We start from the raw sequence: 22,505 nt of genomic DNA on the forward strand, positions 1-22,505 counted from the left end.
AAAGTCCTTGTATCCCAACAACATAGTACAAGCAATAACAGTAAGAGTATGAAGAAGTGCTGTATGGCAGACAGGCCCCAGAATGCCCCCATGCCCGGGCCCTGTATAAATCCTCTTCCTTTGAGTGCAGCAGATATGTGTGACTTGCTTCTAATCAGCGGAATCTGGAAAAGGCGAGGGGTTATCATTCCTGCGATTACATTATGTTGAGGATTTTGTCTTCTCAGTCTGGAGTAAGAGATTCTCCTTGCTAGGCTGATGAAGTAAACAGCCATGTAAGCCATTCCTTACTTCCAAGTAAGGAAGCTCACAAAGCCAGAAACTGAGGTTCTGGAGCTGAGGGTAGCTCCTAGAGCCTGGGGTAACCTTGCAGTTGATGGTCAAAGGCTAGTCCCTCAATCATATGGCAGCAAGGAAATGGATTGTGTCAATACCCTGAGTGAGCTTTGGATTGAATTGTTTTCCAGTAGGGTCTCTCGATGAGAATACAGCCTTACTGACACCTTAATTGCAGCCTGTGAAGCTCAGCAGGGCACACAACTAAGCCCTTACCAGACTCCTGATCCATGGACACTGTAAACTAACAATTGTGTTTGTTTCTTAAGCTAATTTTGTTGTAATTTGTTATACATCAATAAAACAAAAATGTAGATTTGGGTTTCTGAATAGTGTTAGAAGGTTCACAGCTGACACTCTTAAAACAAATGACAGGTTAGCAAGAGAAAAAGCATGACAAATTCATTTAATGAAAATTTTACATGACATAGGAAACCAGAAATGAAGACTCAAAGGCCCAAGGAAAACTGTGTTTTTAGGTTTAGGTTCAATGAAGAAGGGACAGTCATGTAAATATGCGATTGGAATAAAAGGATGTGATCTAATAATTGTTATATGAGGGGAACTCAGCAAGGCCTGATTTTTCGGATTCTTCTTGGCCTCTCTGTGTAGCATACCTCACCCAGATATGCAGCAGGACCCTTCTGGAATGAGGGTCTTAGGGCCTACTTTCAAGGGAGGTAGGTCAGAGAATGACCTTTCTGGGTTTTTTGGCTTGTGCTGGGGGAGAGGAATTCTAGTTTCTAGGACTTGCCCTGGGGAACAGGAATTCTAATTTCTGTGACTCTACCTTGTGGGAGGAATGAGGGAAGAAGAAAGGAGGGTAGGAGAAATGAGGGAAGAAAAAAGGAGGGTGGGAGAAGATCAGAGAAAATTTCTTGCTTCTGAAGCCCTTCCAGTCTCCTTCAGTTCAAAGTACTCAGCATGTCAAAGTGCCCTACTTTGCGGTATTGTGTTTTAAGCCCCAACAAAGCAAAGTACTGCTATAACAAATACCTGTAATGTAACAGCAGCTTTGGAACTGGTCAGTGGGCACAACCTGGAAAAATTTTGAAGAGCATGATAGAAAAATCTAATTTGCCTTGAACATACTGTTCATAGAAATCTGGACTTCGAGTATATTGATAGTGTGGGCTCAGAAGAACATGAGGATATTTCATTGGAAACTGGAGGAAGGGGATCCTTGCTATTATATAGTGTTAGAAAGCTTGTCTCCTGTAGTTTCATGGAAGGCAGAACTTGTAAGTGACAAAGTTGAATATATAGCTAAGGACATTTCCAAACAATGGCCAGTTGGACTGCCATTGGGCTGCTTGGTTTCTTCTTGCTGCTTATAATAAAATGCAAGAGGAGAAAGATAAATTGAGGAAAGAACTGTTAAGTACAAAGAAACCAGGATTTCATAATTTGAAACTTCCCAGCCTTTACAGAGGGTAAAACATTCTAACATGAGGAGATGTTTTCCTGGCAGGAAAGCATGCTTTAGAGAAAGAGTCAAGAATGCGACTATATAGACTTTTGGTGAAACCTTGGAAAGATAAAGAAGTCAGAGTATTTAGTCACAAGAATTAAGCATATGCTTCTCAGATTTTCTCAATCAAACCAAAGGGCCTTTAGGAAATTGAATGGAGATGTTCCTTAGACAGGTCAGAAGGAGGCCAATGTATGGAAGGATTTATTTTTATTTTATTATTTATTGATTTATTTGAGACAGAGTCTTGTTTTGTTTCCCAGGCTGGAGTGCAGTGGTGCGATCTCAGCTTACTGCAACCTTCGCTTCCCAGGTTCCAGCAATTCTCTTGCCTCAGCCTCCTGAGTAGTTGGGGTTACAGGCGTGCATCACCATGCCCAGCTAATTTTTTCTTCCTTGTACTTTTAGTAGAGATAGGGTTTCACCATGTTGGCCAGGCTGGTCTCAAACTCCTGACCTCAAGTTATTCACCCACTGTGGCCTCCCAGTGCTGGGATTAGAGGTGTGAGCCACCACGCCTGGCAAGGAGAATTTATCTTAAAAAGAAGTGTGGATGGAACTTTTGTCTAAGAGAGTGAACCCCATTAAAAGCCATAGGAAACACCCAAAGTTCTTGAGAAAATTATTTCAGCCGAAACATTGCTAAGCTTGGACTGAGAAAGATAGAGATAGAGATAGAGATAGAGACAGAGATAGAGATAGATAGACGTAGAGATACAGATCGAGACAGAGATAGACAGAGATAGAGATAGAGGAAGAGAGACAGAAAGAGAGAGAGAGATGGAAAGAGAGAGAGAGAATAAAGTGAAAGGAAGAAAGGAGGCTACTGGACCTCTACATTTCTACTGGCAGATTCCAGCTGATTACTATTCAGCTGCAAACATGTATCTTTTATGAAAAAGGAAGGACAACAAAAAATGTAGAAGCAAGAACCCAGATGTAGAGCCAGAAGCCATGGAGGATTATTCCAGGCCTTGAAACTTAATCAAGGTACCCAGGCTGAAGTGTAACCAGCTGGGTTTCTGAACTGCTATCCAACAGTGATTGTTTTTCCACTTCTATTTTTTGCCCTTTTTGAACTGGAGTTTCTGAAGCTGTTACCCTATGCCTGCTCCACCATTGAATGTTGGATGTGTTGAGGCAAATAACTTGTCTCTCTGGTTTTACAGGCCCAGAGATGGTGAAGAATTATGCCTAGAAGCTGTTCTGAAGGAATTATAACCAGGGACCTTATCCACATGTGCACTTGATTTAGAGAATGAAATTTTGTACTTTTAGTGGATATATAATGGGATGAGATTCTTGGACCTTGGGAGTGGGGAATGTATTTTGCATGTGGGAGACATATGAATTATTGAGACCAGAAAACGGGCTATGGCAGACTACTCTTAGGGTGGGCCCTATGTTTACAGCCTATAATCCCCTACTCCTAAGTGAATGGAACCTGTGACTTTCTTCCAACAAAATATGGCAAAAGTGATGGAATGTCACTCTGTCATTAGTGTAGTATGTCTTCAGACAAAGATGCTGGGCTATCATTCCTGTGATTATATTATCTTACCCGAGACTCTGCTTTGGCAAGCTGGAATGAGAGACTCTCATTGCTAGCTTGATAAAATAAGCAGCCATGTTGAGAAATTAAAAGGCTGCCCAAAAGTAACTGAGGGTGGTCTCCAGCTAATAGACCGCTCAAAGCTGTAAATGAGTTCTGCCAACAACCTGAATGATCTCGGAAACAGATTTTCCTTTAATAAAGATTCTAGATGAGAATGCAGGATGGCAAGCTACCACAAACATCACAGCTTTAAACACCACAGACCTATTATTTCATAGTTTCTATAGGTCAGAGGTCTGACCCACCATGGCTAAATTCTCTACTCAGGTATTATGAGACCAAAATCCGGGTGTGCACAGGGCTGGTTTCTTAACCAGAGGCTCTAGGGAAGAATCTGCTTCCAGCCTCATTCAGCTGTTAGCCGAGTGCAATTCCCTGCAGTTGTAGTACTGAGGTCTATGTTTGCTGACTGGTTGTAAACTGTGGTCTACTCTCTGCTCTTAAAGACTGTCCATATTCCATGTCATGTGGTCCCTTCCATCTTCAAGTCAGCAATGTTGCATCGAATTCCTTCTATTCTTGGAGGCTGCCATCTGGGGAAGAAAGCTCTCTGTTTTTAAGGATTCATGTGATTGTATCAGGCACACCTGGATAATCTCCATATTTTAAGGTCAACTGTGCCATATGTTATGGCCTCACTATGGAAGAGATATCTCATCATATTCATGGCTTCCTGGAACTAGAGTGGGACATCTTTGAGTGGGGGAATTTTAGGAATTCTGCCTACCACAGCATCTTCAGAAAATAGGAAAAATAAATAGTTCTTTTCTTTACAGAAAAAAATGGGGTGAGGTGCTTTGACAATGTTTATATTTCATATATAAGCCATGCATGTCTTATGTGTTATTTTCAAATTGGTACTTTTATTAAGAAAACAGTGTAATTCAGAAATCCTTTCTTTTTTGAATTCAAAATGATTACAGTTTGCATCATTTATTTGTACAGCAAAATTTCTAGTTCATTAGGCTCATCAGTAATAGACATATTGCTCTTACTATCATTTCTTTTTCTCTAACCTTCTGCTCAGATTAAAAGATAACTAAGGAGGTTCAATTAGATGAGAGAGTTGTGTAAAATAATTGCTTTCTCTTTCAAAATTTTAAGATAGAACATTCCAGATTGCAAAGTGTCTGTTTTTTCAGTTCACTACTCCTCCTTTCATGGTAGGTTCAGTTCTACTGAGTCTGTCTGCTTTGCAATTACCCCTAATGGTTGGGACCTCCTATAGGATTTTGTACCCAAAGGAGGGGATGCTTATTCCTTGGCACAAAGGTGCCGTTCACTGGCTAAATTGTGTTCCAAGGATTGAACCTACCTACAGTAGACTTTTTTCTTTTTTCACTTTTTTCACAGTGGATCATATACAGAAGGATCCCTATGAATAACAGTGGCAAGAGCTAATATTTAAGGGTACTGTTTCTCTTTCAGGCACTGAAGTAAGTTCACTACTTAACAAGCACAACCCTATAAGTTAGGTAATGTCTTCATCTACATTCTACAGTTGATGGAAATAAGGATGCAGGAGGGTAATTTGGCCAAAGCCACACAACTTGTTCTTGGCAGAGATGGGGTTTAAGCTTGCTGCGTTTGATTCCAAAAATATGTGCTCTTATATACTCTGTTCTACTCTCTCTCTGTTCATTTGCCCATAATGGACATTCTTTAAATCTATACCTATATCTATATATAGATATGTATGTATCTATGTATATTAAGGCTTAGAAAGGGTTTACATTCAATAGGTGAAGATACCAAAGTCCAGAGATTAAAAGTCAAATTTGGTCACATTTGCATCACAACTTAGTGGAAAGGCCACAAAGAAAACCCAGATTTCTTTGCACTAACCTGAGCACGATCAAAGGAGGAGAATGAGAGAGAAGGAAAAAGATGAAGAAAATTACTAGTACCAGGAAACCCCGAAAGATTATATACTTACCTGCATTGTTTAACATAATAATAAAATGTATGTAAACCAAAGTCCAAAATGTAAAGTATACACGAATTTATAATTAGCATTTAGAACAGCTATCTGATGGAATTACCTCCTGAACTATTTAGGTTTTTAACTGATACTGAAGACAACTTATTTATCAAATGTCCTTAGCTAAACATTTGTTTCCCAAATAACAATGCTGGCCTAGGATAATAGAAGATAATATAAACTTAAATTCTAGGATCCCAGATATAATTTCCTAAAAGCAAAACTTTATGTCTGCAACTCAGAATTGTTGGAAACACACCTCTCCCTGCTTGTGTACCTGTGAGGCCTCTGAACACTGCAGAGTCCTGGATGGTCACTGTGCTTATGAGGCATTTAAATGAATCACTAGATAGTAGGAAAAGGTGGAATGCTTTACCTAAGTTTTACACTGAAACATTTCTTGCCATTAAGTTCTGAAATCACTAGCTCTGAGGTCACCGAGGCCACTGATGATTTGAGACCAGGAAAATATGCATTTAATAATTTAATAAATAAGACCTATATATACTCTACTATATATCATATATGCTACTATACACAGTATCTTCAGAATCACCTATGTTTTTAAGTAAAGTGAAAGAAAAAATATGCCGGAGGCATATTTAAAATATTTTGAAAAAATTTTTTTTTAATTGAATAGATAATATCTTGTGACTCAGTTATATCAGAGCAGTCAATTACAATTTATCACTTGTGGCTAATAGTTGGCCTAGACATGGAAACTATGGTTAGAACACATTCCACTACATATGTGATAGAAATGACATTCCGAGAGATTAAGTAAATGGTCCACCATTTTTCAGTCAATAAGTGGTAGAACCAGGATTGGAATTCAAAACATCTGAGAATAAAGATTAAATCAATGCAATTTTTGATATACCACGCTGTTTTCTTCTCTCACGGAGATGCTTCCCCTATGTATTCTTTTCACTGTGTTGTCCTTCCTTTAATTTTCTCTCTTCTGTAGAGAATCAGTAAATTTCAATAATTTTATATTCACAACAAACAGGAAATACAGGAGGGAAGGCAAGTAGGGGTGAGTAAAAATGGTAAGTTCAGTTATTATGTGAGTTTGAGGTTTTTCTAGGACACTTCACAGAAATACCTGAAAATACAGCTCTGAATTCCTTGCTGAGACCTATAAAACCTTACCTGATCTAGTCTTTCCCTGACCTCAGTTTATACCACTTACACCATATACTGGTTAAGGTGTTGCTATCTGCTGTAACAAACTTAATATTTTAGTGCTTAACACACAAAAAGGCTAATTTCTTTCTCATTTAGCAGTCTAAGGTAGGACAACAGGATTCTGTTCCACCCAGTCATTCAGAAATCCAGCCTGACTAAGCTCTTCCACCCTCAATAAGAAGCTTCAAGGTTTGACCTGGGGATAGTCAGCTGACAAACTGAAGCTAGTCAGATGGCCCCATCAAGATGCAAGAGCGGAGGGAGGTGGCTGGTTGGACAGTGGCTTTCTAGCTACAATTGCGCACTACGAAGGGGAAACACAGATCTTTGGTAGGGAGCTGTTGTCTCTACCACACCCATTGCTCACTTCGCTCCAGCCATGGGTGGCCTCGTTTTTGTTCCTTGAACACACTGGGCATTTTGCTACCTCAAGGCCTACATGCTTGCTGTTCTCTTCCCTTGGCCTGATCCCTTTCTCTCCCTATATGGCAGCCTCCTGCTCTTTGTTCTGGTCTTAGCTCAGATGTTATATTCTCAGAGAGTCTCTTCTTGACCACTCAATATAAAACGTCCCAGTTCCCTGTGATCCATCATATCACCCTCATCCTCTGTAATTATGTAATCAAACATTTTCTTAATATATTTTCACATTGTTTATTTTCTTTCTGCCATTAGTGTAATGCAGATTTCTGAACAAAAGGGAACTGGTCTCACTTATATACTCTGTATCCACATTGCTTAAAATAAAAGGCACTCAATAAATATTTACTGAATAATAAATCAACATGCATTTCTCCTCCCCTAACACCTTTGATGGCACCCCCATCGCTAATGAAATAAAATTTGCACTTCTGAGGGAGTCATACAATATTCATTATGCAGTGCATCTATTTCGTGTCTGCTTTTCAACATAAATTCCTACTGTCTACCCCTTGCACTGAGCTTCCTATGCTCCAAAACCATGGAATTATTTGCTATTGCTTTATACTACATTATTCAAAGTCTGCCTTTGCACACACTGTCTTCTATCCAAATGCATTACATCCTTTCTCCTAAGTCTGCACCTGCCCATTTCCTTTTTTTTTTTTTTTTTTTAATACAGAGTCTTGCTCTTCTCCCCATGCTGGAGTGCAGTGGTGCTATAATAGCTTACTGCAGCCTTGAACCCCTGGGCTCAAGTGATCCTCCCACCTCCACCTCCCAAAGTGTTGCAATTACAGGAGAGAGCCAAGGTGCCCAGCCCATTTTCTAGTTATTCCTCGAAACCCTTCTCAAACTTCTTTCAGAAGTCCTTCTTCTCCTCAGGATGACTTAATTGTATCTCCTCTATGTGTAGCCTTTGCTTTAGTCCTTAATAGTGCTAGCAGACACTTTGTAACACACACTCTATGTGGGAACTAAAGTATAGAGAAGATAAATAAGCCCAAGGTTACACAAGGTAGCAAAGGTGCTGAGATCCAAGCCCAGGCAGTTTGGTTCGAGCTCATGCTTTCAGCCACTACACTGTCCTGCCTGCCACTCATTTTTCTATGAACATACTTCTATTAGTCTACATCTGTGATGGAACTTAAGCTCTGGTTTTGTAATATACAAGAAGAGTTACAATCTCATGTGTTAGGCACAAACATTTCCTTGAAACAGCTGAGCTTGTGGTTAATTCATGCCAATTATGAACTAATTTCAGGTCCCTTTAGCCCAGCACAGTGGCTGACAACATGGGAGATTAGTAAATATTGGATGATAATTTGAATTGATACAGTTCAGTGCTTACTATATACCAGGCAGTGTGTTAATCATTTTATATTATGATCTCATTTAATCATCATAAAACCCATAACAGTAGATACTCTTATTATCCTCAGTTTTCAGGTGGTGACTCAACTCAGGTCACACAAGTAGTAAATTGTCAGTTCCTAGAGTGTAATCCCAGCCAGTGAAGTCCTGCCTCCTCAACCAATACACAGAGCCAGGTGAGTGGCTGCTTTAATTCTGGGGGGAAGTCAGGTGGCAGACTGACTTCCAGTGGTCTGCTGGAATTGCCAGTGGTGGGCCACATACTGGCACTCAGGACTCTGAATATATGGGCAGGCCAGAGAGAGAGAGCTTTGATATATACTAGATTGAGTAAACACACATATTTTATTTTTTAATCTGATTACCACAATCTGATACTTAACAAGTGGCCCTCAGTAGTGATTTTAAAAGACAAACTCAGATTTGGGGAGAATGCCTCCTGTACTAAACACAATCTACAGTCCACAGGATTTCTTCTCCCTGAAACCATCCATAAAGACATAGCAATAAAGTGTTTGTAATAGACATATTTATTTATACTGCTTTATGTAATTTTGAATGAAACCTGTAGATAAGTTTACATTCCATGGAGTAGAGAGGAGTTTAAACACAAAAACTACAACCAATGGAATTTTTTTCTAGAAACTTTCTAGAATACTTCTATTTAAAGATAATTTCTTCAGTATTAGTTTAGTAATCTGGATAATATTAATATGTTCATATTATTATATTGTTTAATGCAATCCATTGCTTTTCCAAACTGTTTTAAATGGGACAAGGCCTTTTAAACATTCATAGCTACATTCATTGGCTCATATAATCTCGAGCATGCTGTGTACAATAGACTGTCACCAGTATAATTTCAATTTTCATATTACTGAGTACTTTTTCCTTTTTTTTATAGAGATTTCTGTAATTATGTCATCAAAGAGTCCTGTTTCAGGAAAAATTTTCCATATTTATTGAAATAGTGATATTATTAGATCTCAGTATGTGAGACAGGAAAATCTGGTCTCTGAAGGAAAAGTGTAGGACTTCAAAGCAGGATTAACTGAAATCATTGGATAGGCCTAGACAATTTTTTTTTTTTTTTTTAGAAGACGAACTCCAGGCAAATGAAATCTTGATGTTATCAGGCCTAGCGTCTTCAGGGAGACATGGACTTGCAGTGCTGTATTAATTTCTTAGGGCTGCTGTAACAAAATACCACCAACTGGGTAGCTTACGCAATAGAAATATATTGTCTCACAGTTCTGAAGGTTGGAAGGCTGAGATCGAGGTGTTGGCAGGGCAGATTCCTTCTGAGGGCTGAGTCTGGTTCCCCCACCGTCCCCAGAGAGTGAATTTGTCTCATGTCTATCCTCCTAGCTTCTGGTGGTTTACTGGCGATCTTGGGTGTTTTTTGCCTTGTAAATACATCATCTTGATCTCTGCCTTCATGTTCACATGCTGTTCTCTCTGAATGCATGTCTGTCGCTGTGTCCAAATTTCTGTGTTTTAGAAGGACACCAATCACATTAGATTAGGCTCCACACTAATAATCTCAACTTGATCATCTGCAAAGACCGTAATTCCAAGTAGGTCACATGCACAGGTGCTGGGGGTTAGGACTCTGATCACTTTTTGGAGTGGCACAATTCCCCCCATAACAAGTGGACAGAAGTATGGCACCTTTCCACTGCAGGGATTGCTGAAAATATAAAACATATGAGTCAGATTGAGGTAGGAAGCCCGTGCTCCTCCTACCCCTAGTCTCTCAGGTTCAGCAAGGTGAGGATTATGGCCTTCGGCTATCCAAGGACACACAGAATGAGTTAGGACAGCCTCCTGAGGAGTGGTATGGCCCATTTTCTTTAATGATAAGAGTAAAATACTCTGTAATAATGAGGCTCCCCTCATGAGGTGACAGATTTTCAAGTGACAGCTGTGATACCTTCCTAGTTCCTAAGGATTAGCTTAATGTTTTTACAACAGTCCAAATAAATTATTTTTTCTATGTGAAGCCCAGTTTCTACAGTCTCCTTTACATTACTCTTGGTTTAGAGGACTGGTCTAGACACACAGTTGAATTTGGAGTATTTCATCCTGACTTTCCTAGGCTAAGGCTGAGAAGACGAACTCTCAGTACCGAGTTTGTGTCAACCCTAATCCATAGAAAAAAAAAGTATTGTCTTATGAATTTGGTGACCAGAGAAAACTTTGTTCACCATTGGCCTGATCAGCAAAATAATCAACTTCCAGAATAATGCAGATTGGCAGATTTGAGGAGCATTCATAAGAAAGAGTGAGGTGTTTGTGCCAGCAATATCCAGGGGAGAGAATATCAGAGGTTTAATCTATTCTATCCCTGGTAAAATGCAATGTGGAAATAGGTGTTTTAAATTATCTCCATTGCCCTACCTCTGTGAGTACCAAGCAACTTTCAAATCATATTTAGCTTATTTTCATGCTTGTCCTGATGCACAGAGCAGCCACAGGTTAGACAGCACACAGGAATATACACAGGGTAGACTTCAGGCCTTCCTATCTTTCACTGGGTGTTGCAACACCATTCTGATTTAGGACCTCAATATTCTGTAAAGTTGTGATTATTACTGTAGTCATTAGTTTTTGTCTGTTTTTTGGTTTGTTTGCTTTGTTTTAAACTGACTTAACACAACATATATTATCTCACAGTTTCTGTGGGTCAGGAAACTGGGTATGGCTTAATTGGGTCCTCTGATTTAAAGTCTTTTTGAGGTATTAGTTTCATTCATCAGATAGACCTTATGCTGCTCCTTCCAGGTACAAGGTAGAATTACACTTTCCTACACCTTTTGTGAGAATTTGCTTTGAAAAGGACCATGTGAGTAGACATGATTTATGTCATTTCTAGGCAGAAACTTTAAGTCAGGACACTATTTGTCATCTCCCTGTTTTCCTGCTTCAGCAATGGTGAAATCAAAGAGATTGAGGCTTCCTGAGCTTCACTTTCTAAAAGAGAACAACAATGAACTTGTAGAGTGGTAATGAGAAATAAAGCTGTTGCTGTTTAAATCACTGAAATCCTGAGGACTGTTTTTCACTGAGGCAGCCTATCTTGACTGTTACCAAAAGGATTTATTATTTTTGGGCAGCCAAGGACATGTTTCTCATGAACTGAAGACTAAGTCCTATCAACCCCGCATGGCATATTCTACAGTTGATGACACTATTTTCTGCCTTGTCTCTGATCCTTGTCTTTGGTTCACAAGTTGTTGTTATTTTGAATGGCAGGTAGTATAGTAGACCACAGCGGTTAAGAGCAAAACTTGAAGCTAAAATGTGTCAGGTCTTTATTGTCGACTTGAATGCTAAATGATGCTGTCGAATGAAGAAGGGATTGTGTTATCCATGGAGCCTTCCTATAAAATTATTTCTTCTCTTTATGTTCAGGATACATCTACCTCTTGAGATGACAATTAAACATTCATAAATTACTTTGCAAATTAGAGAGATGTATCTGAACCTAAAACCTTCTACTTCCTATTGCTCCTTCTAAACAAAGTTCCCAAATTCCACCTCCAGTAAGGTAACAGGAAAAGTTTTATGAGGGCTGCCAAACACAGGAATGATGAACCTTCCATTTTCTAATAAGTTGATTGTGTTAAATTTGTTTCAGTCACATTGTGTCCTCTAAGATGCCTTGGATTTAAAGTTGATTTTCCCCCACAAGCAGCACTTGGGCTGAGCATTGGTGTATATATATATATTTTTTTGAAATTAAGAAAATGGCAAGTGGCTTCATATATTATTTTACTTTATATTTTGCATATTTTATTAAGTATTATTGTCCAGAATTTAGTAATATGTGTTAAGTACTTTATAACCATTTGATTTTGAACTATAGAAGCAATAGTGAATATGAAGAGAATTGGATAGATTTAAAGTATGCTTAGGGGATAAAATCAACAAAGTTTTGTAATAGATTGAACATGGGAAGGCATAGGGAGAGCGAGTTGTCAAGGAGGCTTCTTAGTTCTGGCTTCAGCAACTGAGTTAGTGAAAGTATCTTTCACTGAGACAGTAGAAGAGAAGAGGCTAAGTTTGATTTTATACATATTGAATTTGAACTGTCATTGAAACTAGGCAGTTTTGTATACACATCTGAAACAGCGACTTCTGGGCTAGAGATTTTAAAGTAATGTGCACTGCATAAAGGTGGTAAAGTTATGTGTGTAGAGGAGATGATATAGGAAGAGGATGCAGAATGGGAAAAACCTAAAGAAGAAACTAGAAGTTAAGAAGGTGAAGATCTAAGCCTTTAGACAATGGATTATAAGGATAACTTTATACAATAAATGGAGAAGGAATGGCCGGTGAGATAGAAGGAAATCAGGACAGTGCTGTGTGACAGAAACCAAGGGAAGAGAGTGTTTTAAAAAGTAAGGTATGGGTTTGGGGGATTAAGATGGTGGATAAGAGGCAGGACTAGCTTATAGCTCTTGCTCAGACAGAGAGAGCAGCATGTGGAGACTCATGTGGTGAACTTTTGCTCCACGAACGACCACAGCGACACACCAGAAAAGCTGAGAGACTCCACAGATCCTTTGAAAGGACTGGATCACTGCTTTAGGCTCCCTGAGATACCGACAAACTGTGAGTTCGCTTGCTTTCTCAGCAGGGAGGCTGGTGGTCTGGGGCAAGTTCTCAGCCCTGGTCACTGGCTGCCTGGAAATAGACTCAGTGCTGTTGGTGGGGCAAGGTGGGAATGACTGGCCTTTAGGCCTGCGGGCTGTGTGGGAGTGGGATGAAGCCTGTGACTACCAACTTCCCCACACTCCCCTGGCCACCTGTATGACTCAGCAGAGGCAGCCCAATCCCCCTGACTTACCCGTAACTCCATTGACCTGGTAACCACATCCCCATCTGCCACAGCAACCCCAGCAAGCCCCACCCAAAGAGTCTGAGCTCAGACACAGCTAACTCTGCCCCCACCTGGTGGTCTTTCTGTACTCACCCTGGTTGCTGAAGACAAAGGACATAATCTCTTGGGAGCTCTATGGCCTTGCACACTGCCTGAGAAACCTGAATACTTAACCAAGTGACCCTAAGGCAAGTTTGCTTCCTTTCTAGAGTACCACAACTGAGGCACTCTTGAAAGCACCACCTCCTGGCTGGAGGCCAACCAACACAAAACCAGTGCACTAAACAAAAAAAAAATGACCAAGGATCCTCAGAGTCCACTTTACTTCCCTGCTACCTCCACCAGAGCAGATGCTGGTATCCATGACTGCAAGACCTGAAGATGGATCACATCACAAGACTTTGCAGACACTCCTTAGTACCAGCCCAGAGCCCAGTAGCTCTGCTGGGTGGCTAGATCCAGAAGAGCAAAAACAATCACTGCAGTTTAGCCCTCAGGAAGCCCCATCTCTTAGGGAAGGAGAACACCACATCAAGGGAGCACTCCGTGGGACAAAAGAATCTGAACAGCAGCCCTTGATCCCAGATTTTTCCTGTGACATACTCTACCCAAATAAGAAGGAACCAGAAAAACAAGTCTGGTAATATGACAAAACAAGGTTCTTTAACACCCCCAAAAGATCACATCAGCTCACCAGCAATAGATCCAAACCAAGATGAAATCTCTGAATTGTGAGAAAAAGAACTCAGGAGATTGATTATTAAGCTAGTCAAGGAGGCACCAGAGAAAGGTGAAGTCCAACGTAAATAAAAAACATGATACAGCCTATGAGAGGAAAATTCTTCAGTGAAATAGATAGCATAAATAAAAAACAAAAACAATCACAACTTCTGGAAATCAAGGACAAACTTAGAGAAATGCAAAATGCACTGGAAAGTCATAGCAATAGAATTGAACAAGCAAAAGAAAAAACTTCAGAGCTGGAAGACAAGGTTTTAGAAGTAACCCAACAAAGACAAAGAAATAAAGAGTTTATGAAATGAACGAAGCCTCAAGAAGTTTGGGATTACGTTAAATGACCAAACCTAAGAATAATTGTCATTCATGAGGAAGAAGAGAAATCTAAAAGTTTGGAAAATATAATTGGGGGAATAATTGAGGAAAACTTTTGTGGCCTTGCTAGGAATCCAGACATCCAAATACAAGAAACTCAAAGAACACCTGGGAAATTCATCATAAAAAGATCATTGCCTAGGCACATAGTCATCAGTTTATCTCAAGTCAATATAAAGAATCTCAAGAGCTGTGAGGCAAAAGCACTGGGTAACCTATAAAAGAAAACCTATCAAATTCACAGCAGATTTCTCAGCAGAAACCCTACAAACTAGAAGGGATTGGGGCTCTATCTTAAGTCTGTTTAAACGAAACAATTATCAGTCAAGAATTTTGTATCCAGCGAAACTAAGCTTCGTAAATGAAGGAAAAATGCAGTGTTTTTCACACAAACAAAAACTGAGAGAATTCACCACAACCAAGTGAGCACTATAAGAACTGCCAAAGGAGTTCTAAATCTTGAAACAAATCTGGAAACACATTAAAACAGAACCTCTTTAAAACATGAATCTCACAGGACCTATAAAACAAAAATACAATAGATAAATAAATAAATAACTCCAAGGTTTTCAGGCAACAAACAATGAATGGAATAATACCTCACATCTCAATCCCACCATTGAATGTAAATGGCCTAAAGGCTCCACTTAAAAGATACAGAATTGCAGAATGGATAAGAATTCACCAACCAAGTATCCCCTGCCTTCAAAAGACTCACCTAACACAGAAGGACTCACATAAACTTAAAGTAAAGGGGTAGAAAAAGACATTCCATGCAAATGGACACCAAAGTGAGCAGGAGTAGCTATTCTTAAATTAGACAAAACAAACTTTAAAGGAGCAGCAGTTAAAAAAGACAAAGAGGGACATTGTATTAGTCCATTTTTATGCTGCTGATAAAGATATACCCAAGACTGTAATTTATACAGGAAAAAGGGTTTAATGGACTTACAGTTCCACGTGGCTGAGGAGGCCTCACACTCATGGCAGAAGGCAAGGAGGAGTGTCACATACTTACATGGATAGCAGCAGACAAAGAGAGAAAACTTGTACAGGGAAACTCCACCTTATGGAACCATCAGATCTCATGAGACTTATTCACTATCATGAGAACAGCACAGGAAAGACCTCCCCCTATGATTCAGTTACCCCCCACCAGGTCCCTCCCACAACATGTAGGAATTCAAGATGAGATTTGGGTAAGGACACAGCCAAACCATATCAGACATTGTACAATGATAAAAGGAAAATATCACAATCCTAAATACATATGCACCTAACACTGGAGCTCTCAAATTTAAAAAAACATTACTAGTAGACCTAAGAAATGAGATAGACAGCAACACAGTAATAGTGGGGGACTTCAATACTCCCCTGACAGCACTAGACAGGTCATCAAGACAGAACGTCAACAAAGTAACAATGGATTTAAACTATACCCTAGAACAAATGGACTTAACAGATATTTATAGAACATTCTACCCAGCAATCACAGAATATAAATTCTATTCATCAGTATCTGGAACTTTCTCCAAGATAGACCATGTGATAGGTCACAAAACAAGTCTTGATAAATGTAGGAAAATTGAAATTATATCAAATGCTCTCTCAGACCACAGTGGAATAAAATTGGAAATCAACTCCAAAATGAACCCTCAAAACTATGCAAATACATGGAAATTAAATAACCTGCTCCTGAATGATCATTGGGTCAACAATGAAATTGAGTTGGAAATTTAAAAATTATTTGAACTGAATGATAATAGTGACATAATATATCAAAACCTCTGGGATACAGCAAAAGTGGTGCCAAGAGGAAAGTTCATAGCATTAAATGCCTACATCAAAAAGTCTGAAAGAGCAAATAGACAATCTAAGGTCACATCTCATGGAACTGGAGAAACAAGAACGAGCCAAACCCAAACTCTGCAGAAGAAAAGAAATAACAAAGATCAGAGCAGAACTAAATGAAATTGAAAAAAGAAAATACAAAAAAGGAAACAAAAAGCTGAATCTTTGAAAAAATAAGTAAAATTAATAGACCATTAGTGAGATTAACCAAGAATGGAAGACAAAAGATCCAAATAAGCTCAATTAGAAACAAAATGGGAGATATTACTAATAATACCACAGAAATACAAAAGAGTACAACCCTCCTAGATTAAACCAGGAAGATATGGAAACTTAGAAGGGACCAATAACAAGCAGAGAGATTGAAATGGCAATTTTAAAGTTGCCAACAAAAAACCGTCCTGGACCAGACAGATTCACAGCTGAATTCTATCAGACATTCAAAGACAAACTGATACCAATCCTGTAGACACTATTCCACAGGATAAAGAGGGAATCCTCCCTAAATCATTCTGTGAAGCCAGTATCCCCCTAATAGCAAAATCAGGGAAAGATATAACAATAAGAACAACAAAACTACAGACCAATATCCTTGATGAACATAGATGCAAAAATCCTCAACAAAATACCAGCTAACCAAATCCAACAGCATATCTAAAAGATAATCCACCATGATCAAGTGGGTATTATACCAGGGATGCAGGGATGGTTTAACATCTGCAAGTCAATAAATATAATACACCACAAAAATGAAATTAAAAACAAAAATCAAATGATCATCACAATAGATGCAGAAAAAACATCTTACAAAATCCAGCTAGATAAAATCCAGCATCCCTTTTTGCTGAAAATCTTCGGCCGGGCACGGTGGCTCACACCTGTAATCCCAGCACTTTGGGAGGTTGAGGCGCATGGATCATGAGGTCAGGAGATTGAGACCATCCTGGCTAACACGGTGAAACCCCATCTCTACTAAAAATACAAAAACAAAACAAAACAAAACCCAGCAAAATTGGCATAGAAGGGACAAACCTTAAAGTAACAAAAGCCATCTATGACAAACCCACAGCCAACATTATAATGAAAGGGAAAAAGTAGAAAGCATTCCTTCTGAGAACTGGAAGAAGACAAGGAAGACAAGGACATCCACTTTCACCACTTCTATTCAACATAACACCTGAAGTCTTAGCCAGAGGAATCAGACAAAAGAAATCAAGGGCATCCAAACTAGCAATGAGGAAATCAAACTGTCACTGTTCACTGATATTACTGTCGTATACCTAGAAAACCCTAAGGACTCACCCAAAAAGCTCCTAGAACTGGTAAATGTATCCTAGAAATAGCAAAGTTTCAGGATACAAAATTAGTGTACACAAATCAGTATCTCTGACACCAATCACAACCAAGCTGAGAGTCAAATTAAGAACCCGACCTCTTTTACAATAGCTGTAAAAAAATTAAAATGCTTAGGAATATAACTAACTAAGGAAGTGAAAGACCTCTACAAGGAAAACTGCAAAACACTGCTGAAAGAAATCATAGATGACACAAACAAGTGGAAACACATCCCATGCTCATGGATGGGTAGAATCAATATTGTAAAAATAACCATACTGCCAAATGCAATCTACAAATTCAATGCAATTTCCATCAAAATACCACCATTTTTCTTCACAGAACAAGAAAAAGCAATCCTAAAATTCAAATGGAACCCCAAAAGAGCCCACATAGCCAAAGCAAGACTGATAAAAAGAACAAACCTGGAGGCATCACATTACCCAACTTCAAGCTATACTGTAAGGCTATAGTCACCAAAACAGCATGGTATTGGTATAAAAATAGGCACATAGACCAGTGGAACAGAACAATGATCCCAGAAATAAACCCAAATACTTACAGCCAACTGCTCTTCAACAAAGCAAACAAAAATATAAAGTGGGGAAAGAATGCCCTATTCAACAAGAGGTGCTGGGATAATTGGCAAGCCACAAGTAGGAGAATGAAATTGGGTCCTCATCTCTCACCTTATACAAGAATCAACTCAAGATTGATGAAGGACTTAAATCTCAGACCTGAAACCATAAAAATTCTGGAACATAACATTGGAAAAACCTTTCTAGACATTGACTTAGGCAAAGACTTTATGACCAAGAACCCAAAAGCAAATGCAACAAAAACAAAAATAAATAGATGGGACTTATTAAATTAAAACCTTCGGTACAGAAAAATAATCAAAAGAGTTAACAGACAACCCACAGAGTGGGAGAAAATCTTCACAATCTATACATCTGACAAAGATTGAGTCCTTTCTAGATTCTAATAACCAGAATCTATGTAGAACTCAAGTCAGCAAACAATCCCATGCAACAGTGGGCTAAGTACATGAATAGACAACACTCAAAAGAAGATATACAAATGACCAACAAACATATGAAAAGATGCTCAACATCACTAATTATCAGGGAAATGCAAATTAAAACCACAATGTGATACCTCCTCACTCCTGCAAGAATGACCATAATCAAAAAAACAAAAAATAATAAATGTTGGTGTAGATGTGGTGAAAAGAGAAGACTTTTACATTGTTGTTGGGAATATAAACTAGTACAACCACTATGGAAAACAGTGTGGAGATTCCTTAAAAAACTAAAAGTAGATCTACCATTTGGTTTAGCAATCCCACTACTAGGTATCTACCCAGAGGAAAAGAAGTTATTATATGAAAAGATACCTGCACATGCTTGTTTATAGCAGCACAATTTGCAATTGGAAAAAACATGGAACCAGTCCAAATGTCCATCAATCAATGAGTGGATAAAGAAAATGTGATACATATATACACACACACACACACACACACACACACATATACATACACGCACACATGCACACATATATGTGTGTGTATATATATGTGTGTGTGTGTATATATATGAATACTACTCAGCCATAAAAGGAATAAAATAATGGCATTTGCAGCAACTTGGATGAAATTGGAGACTATTAGTCTAAGTGAAGTAACCGAGGGATGGAAAGCCAAAACCAAACATCTTATGTTCTAACTCAGGAGCTAAGCTATGAGTTCATAAAGGCATAAGAATGATACAACGGACTTTGGGGACTCAGGGGAAAAGGTGGTAGAGGTGAGGAATCAAAGACTACACATTGGGTACAGTGTACATTGCTGCTTGGGGTGGGTGATGAGTGCACCAAAATCTCAGAAACTACAACTAAAGAACTTATTAATGTAACCAAACATGACCTGTTCCTCCAAAACCTATTAAAATAAAAAATAACTTTTCTTTAAAGGACGGTGTGGTCAATAGCATTCATGTGACTAAGAAATGTGGAAGGCTGTGAAATGTTCATTTAGTAACATGAAGATGGTTGTTGAGTTGTTTCAAAGTAATATAACTGAAAACTGTTTTAGAGTATAAATGAGACAGAAAGCCAGATTTTTGTGAGTTGAGAAATGTCAAACCTGTAATATTAAATATATTCAACTCATTTAAGAAGTTTGGCTGTGAATGGGAGATGAAGGTTCAGGAGTCCGAGACTACTCTGAGCAATATAGTTCCAGGAGTTCGAGATATGTCTGAGCAGCATAGCAAGAACCTGCATGTAAAAAGAAAGTTAAATATTATTTGGGAATGGTGACAAGCACCTGTCATCCTAGCTACTCAGGAAGCTGTTTTGGGAGGACAGCTTGAGCACAGAAGTTTGAGACTGCAGTGAGCTATACACTCCAGCCTGGGCAACAGAGTGAGATCTTGGATCAAATAGATAGATATATAGATGACAGATAGATAGAGATAGATAATTGATAGATAGATAGATAGATAGATAGATAATAGATGCAGATAGACATAGATATATAGATAGATAGATAGATAGATAGATAGATAGATAGATAGATGATAGATAAACAGCCGAAGAGTTTGAAAGGTAGACTCTTCTATGGGAAAATCTTGTCCATATTTAAAAGCCCCTGGGAAGCAGCCATTACAAAATGGATTTGAATATATATAGAGGAGACAAGAGATAATCAACAGATTATTTATGAGAATGCCGGGGTGATGTGATCTAAGGTACAGAGGAAAGGATTAGCTTTACATAGTGGCACAGGGACTTTTATTTCTGGTACTGATTTAAATCAGCATACATATCAAAATACATTTTTATTTCTATTTTGATTTCCTCTGTGTCTAAAAAGTAATGTAAGAGAAAGTTCTTTTACAACTTATATGTATGCTGTAATTTTTTAAGTTACCTTTATACAATATAAGTTTCAGATTTACTGAATTGTGATTGGAGTTACTGTATTCTGTACTGTATCTGCTTGGAGAATGTTTTGAGATATTTTTGTGACCTAGTAAACTATGTTCAATATTTGGGACAAATGTGCGTTTGCAAAGAAGGTATTCAGGCAAAAAGTTTGGTATATACCAAACACACCTACATTGTCATTACTTCACTTACCTCTTTCTACATGAGAGGCAGTTGTAGTTAAGAGGTCAAACCATAAAGGTATTCTCGTGAAGTTCAAATTTCTAACTTACCTGCTTACTATTTTACCTTGAACAAGATATTTGACCTCTCTGTGTTTTATTTTCCTCATCTTTAAACTGATTGTGATTAGAATTCTTGCCTCATTAGTTTCTTTAAAAGATTAAATCCATTAGCACGTAAAACGCACTTAAATTAGTGTTTGGTGCATAGTAAGACTTAAAAGTGGTTAGATAGTGTTGCTGTTATCCTTGCTTCTAGTTGTGTCCTTGTTCTTCATGGGTTTGGAAAAGTGAATTAAAGTTTCCTACAGGTACTGTTTCTCTATTTTAGCTTATTATACCCATAATCTTTGTTTTATTAATCCTAATGCTTCAGTGTGTCATGTTTTGGTATTTGTATTCAGTGTACTGGTTAGAAATGTAGGTATGTATTTAAAACTATTATGTCTTCATTGTAAGGTGCTCCTTGTTGAATTACATTTTGAATTCAACCTTGCCTATCATTAGATTCATGACTCCTGCTTTCCCTTGGTGCATTTGGCTATGTCTTTATTCACCCTTGTATTTCCCAACTTTCTCATCACTTGTGTTTTATGTGCAGCATGCATACACAGAATGTAGCTTGGTCCTGGTTTGGAAGCTGATATAAGAACTGTTTACTTTTAATATTATAGTTTAATCAATTCACATTGATATTACACTACTTTAGTCTTTATCCATTCATTATAATTTATATTATTCTTTCTGTTTTTACATATATATATATGAAAAATATATATACATATATGTCAGAATCAATATATGGTCTGTTTATTTAATTAGCTATGCTCTTACATATTTTCATTGCTGATTTAGATAAATTTTAATCTTGTTCTATTGGTTGCCAACATTCCCCGCCAGCATGAGCTATCACTATGAAGATATAAGAAGCCCACTTGATTATTTTTCCCTTATAAGTGACTTAAATCTTTTTGTCTGGATATTACAAGAATTCCTTAATTTTGAAGTCCAATAACTTTATTAGGATATGCCTCAGCTTTGATCTTTTTATGTCAGGTTTTCCTCTGACATGTTAGGCCCTTTTATTTCCAGAGAGTATCTTTGAATTATATTTTTGAATATTTTTATTTTTGATCATTTTGGTTTTCTTCTTTAGGGGTACCAACTATGCATATGTTAGATCTCCTTTATTGGTATTGTATATTTACATTGTCCCTTGAATCTTTTTTCAGTAATGATCCTCTTACCTTGTATTTTGCTTGTTTTCATCACTGCTGTTTATATATTTATTACTGTGTTTTTAGCTAGGTTTATATTCCATTATGTTGTTTTCAACATGGGCTTCGAATCTGTAATGGTTTGATTTGTTTTCTAATCCACTTCTTTCCTAAACTTTTCTAGCTTATGTTATTTTGCCATATCTTCTTTGAGTTCTTGTACTTCTTCTTGCTTTCCAATAAATTTTTTTTCATTAAAATTTTTTCTATTTATTGCATTGAATTTATTATTATATTTATTATAATTTCTACTTTATGTCTTGATATCTTTCTTCCTTTATTTTTTAGTCATTGTGTATAGTTCCTTAATTCATTCCTTTTATTTTATACTTTTAAAAAATTTTTAAATAAATTTTATAATGCATATTTGAGGATTTACATCATGATGTTATGGGCTACATAGATGGTAAAAGGATAACTGTAGTGAAGCAAATTAACATATCTATCATCTCACATAGTTACTTTTTTGTAAATTCCAAATACAAT

The 22,505-nt window shown here is 37.9% G+C and overlaps 1 long non-coding RNA gene across 3 annotated transcripts in view; it reads left to right on the forward strand.

Annotated features, from left to right (window-relative positions):
* Positions 1-7,738: 7,738 nt before the first annotated feature.
* LOC103878853 overlaps positions 7,739-22,505 on the forward strand; it is a 65,360-nt gene continuing 50,593 nt past the window's right edge. The window contains exons 1-2 of one of the 3 annotated variants that reach the window (XR_001896511.3): positions 7,739-8,561; positions 12,861-13,002. This is a non-coding gene — a long non-coding RNA (uncharacterized LOC103878853). The remainder of the gene's footprint in view (positions 8,562-12,860; positions 13,003-22,505) is intronic. The other 2 variants (XR_001896513.3, XR_639218.4) reach the window with 2 other exon arrangements.

Source organism: Papio anubis, chromosome 1 (assembly GCF_008728515.1).
Source record: "Papio anubis isolate 15944 chromosome 1, Panubis1.0, whole genome shotgun sequence".
Lineage (NCBI taxonomy): Eukaryota > Metazoa > Chordata > Mammalia > Primates > Cercopithecidae > Papio > Papio anubis.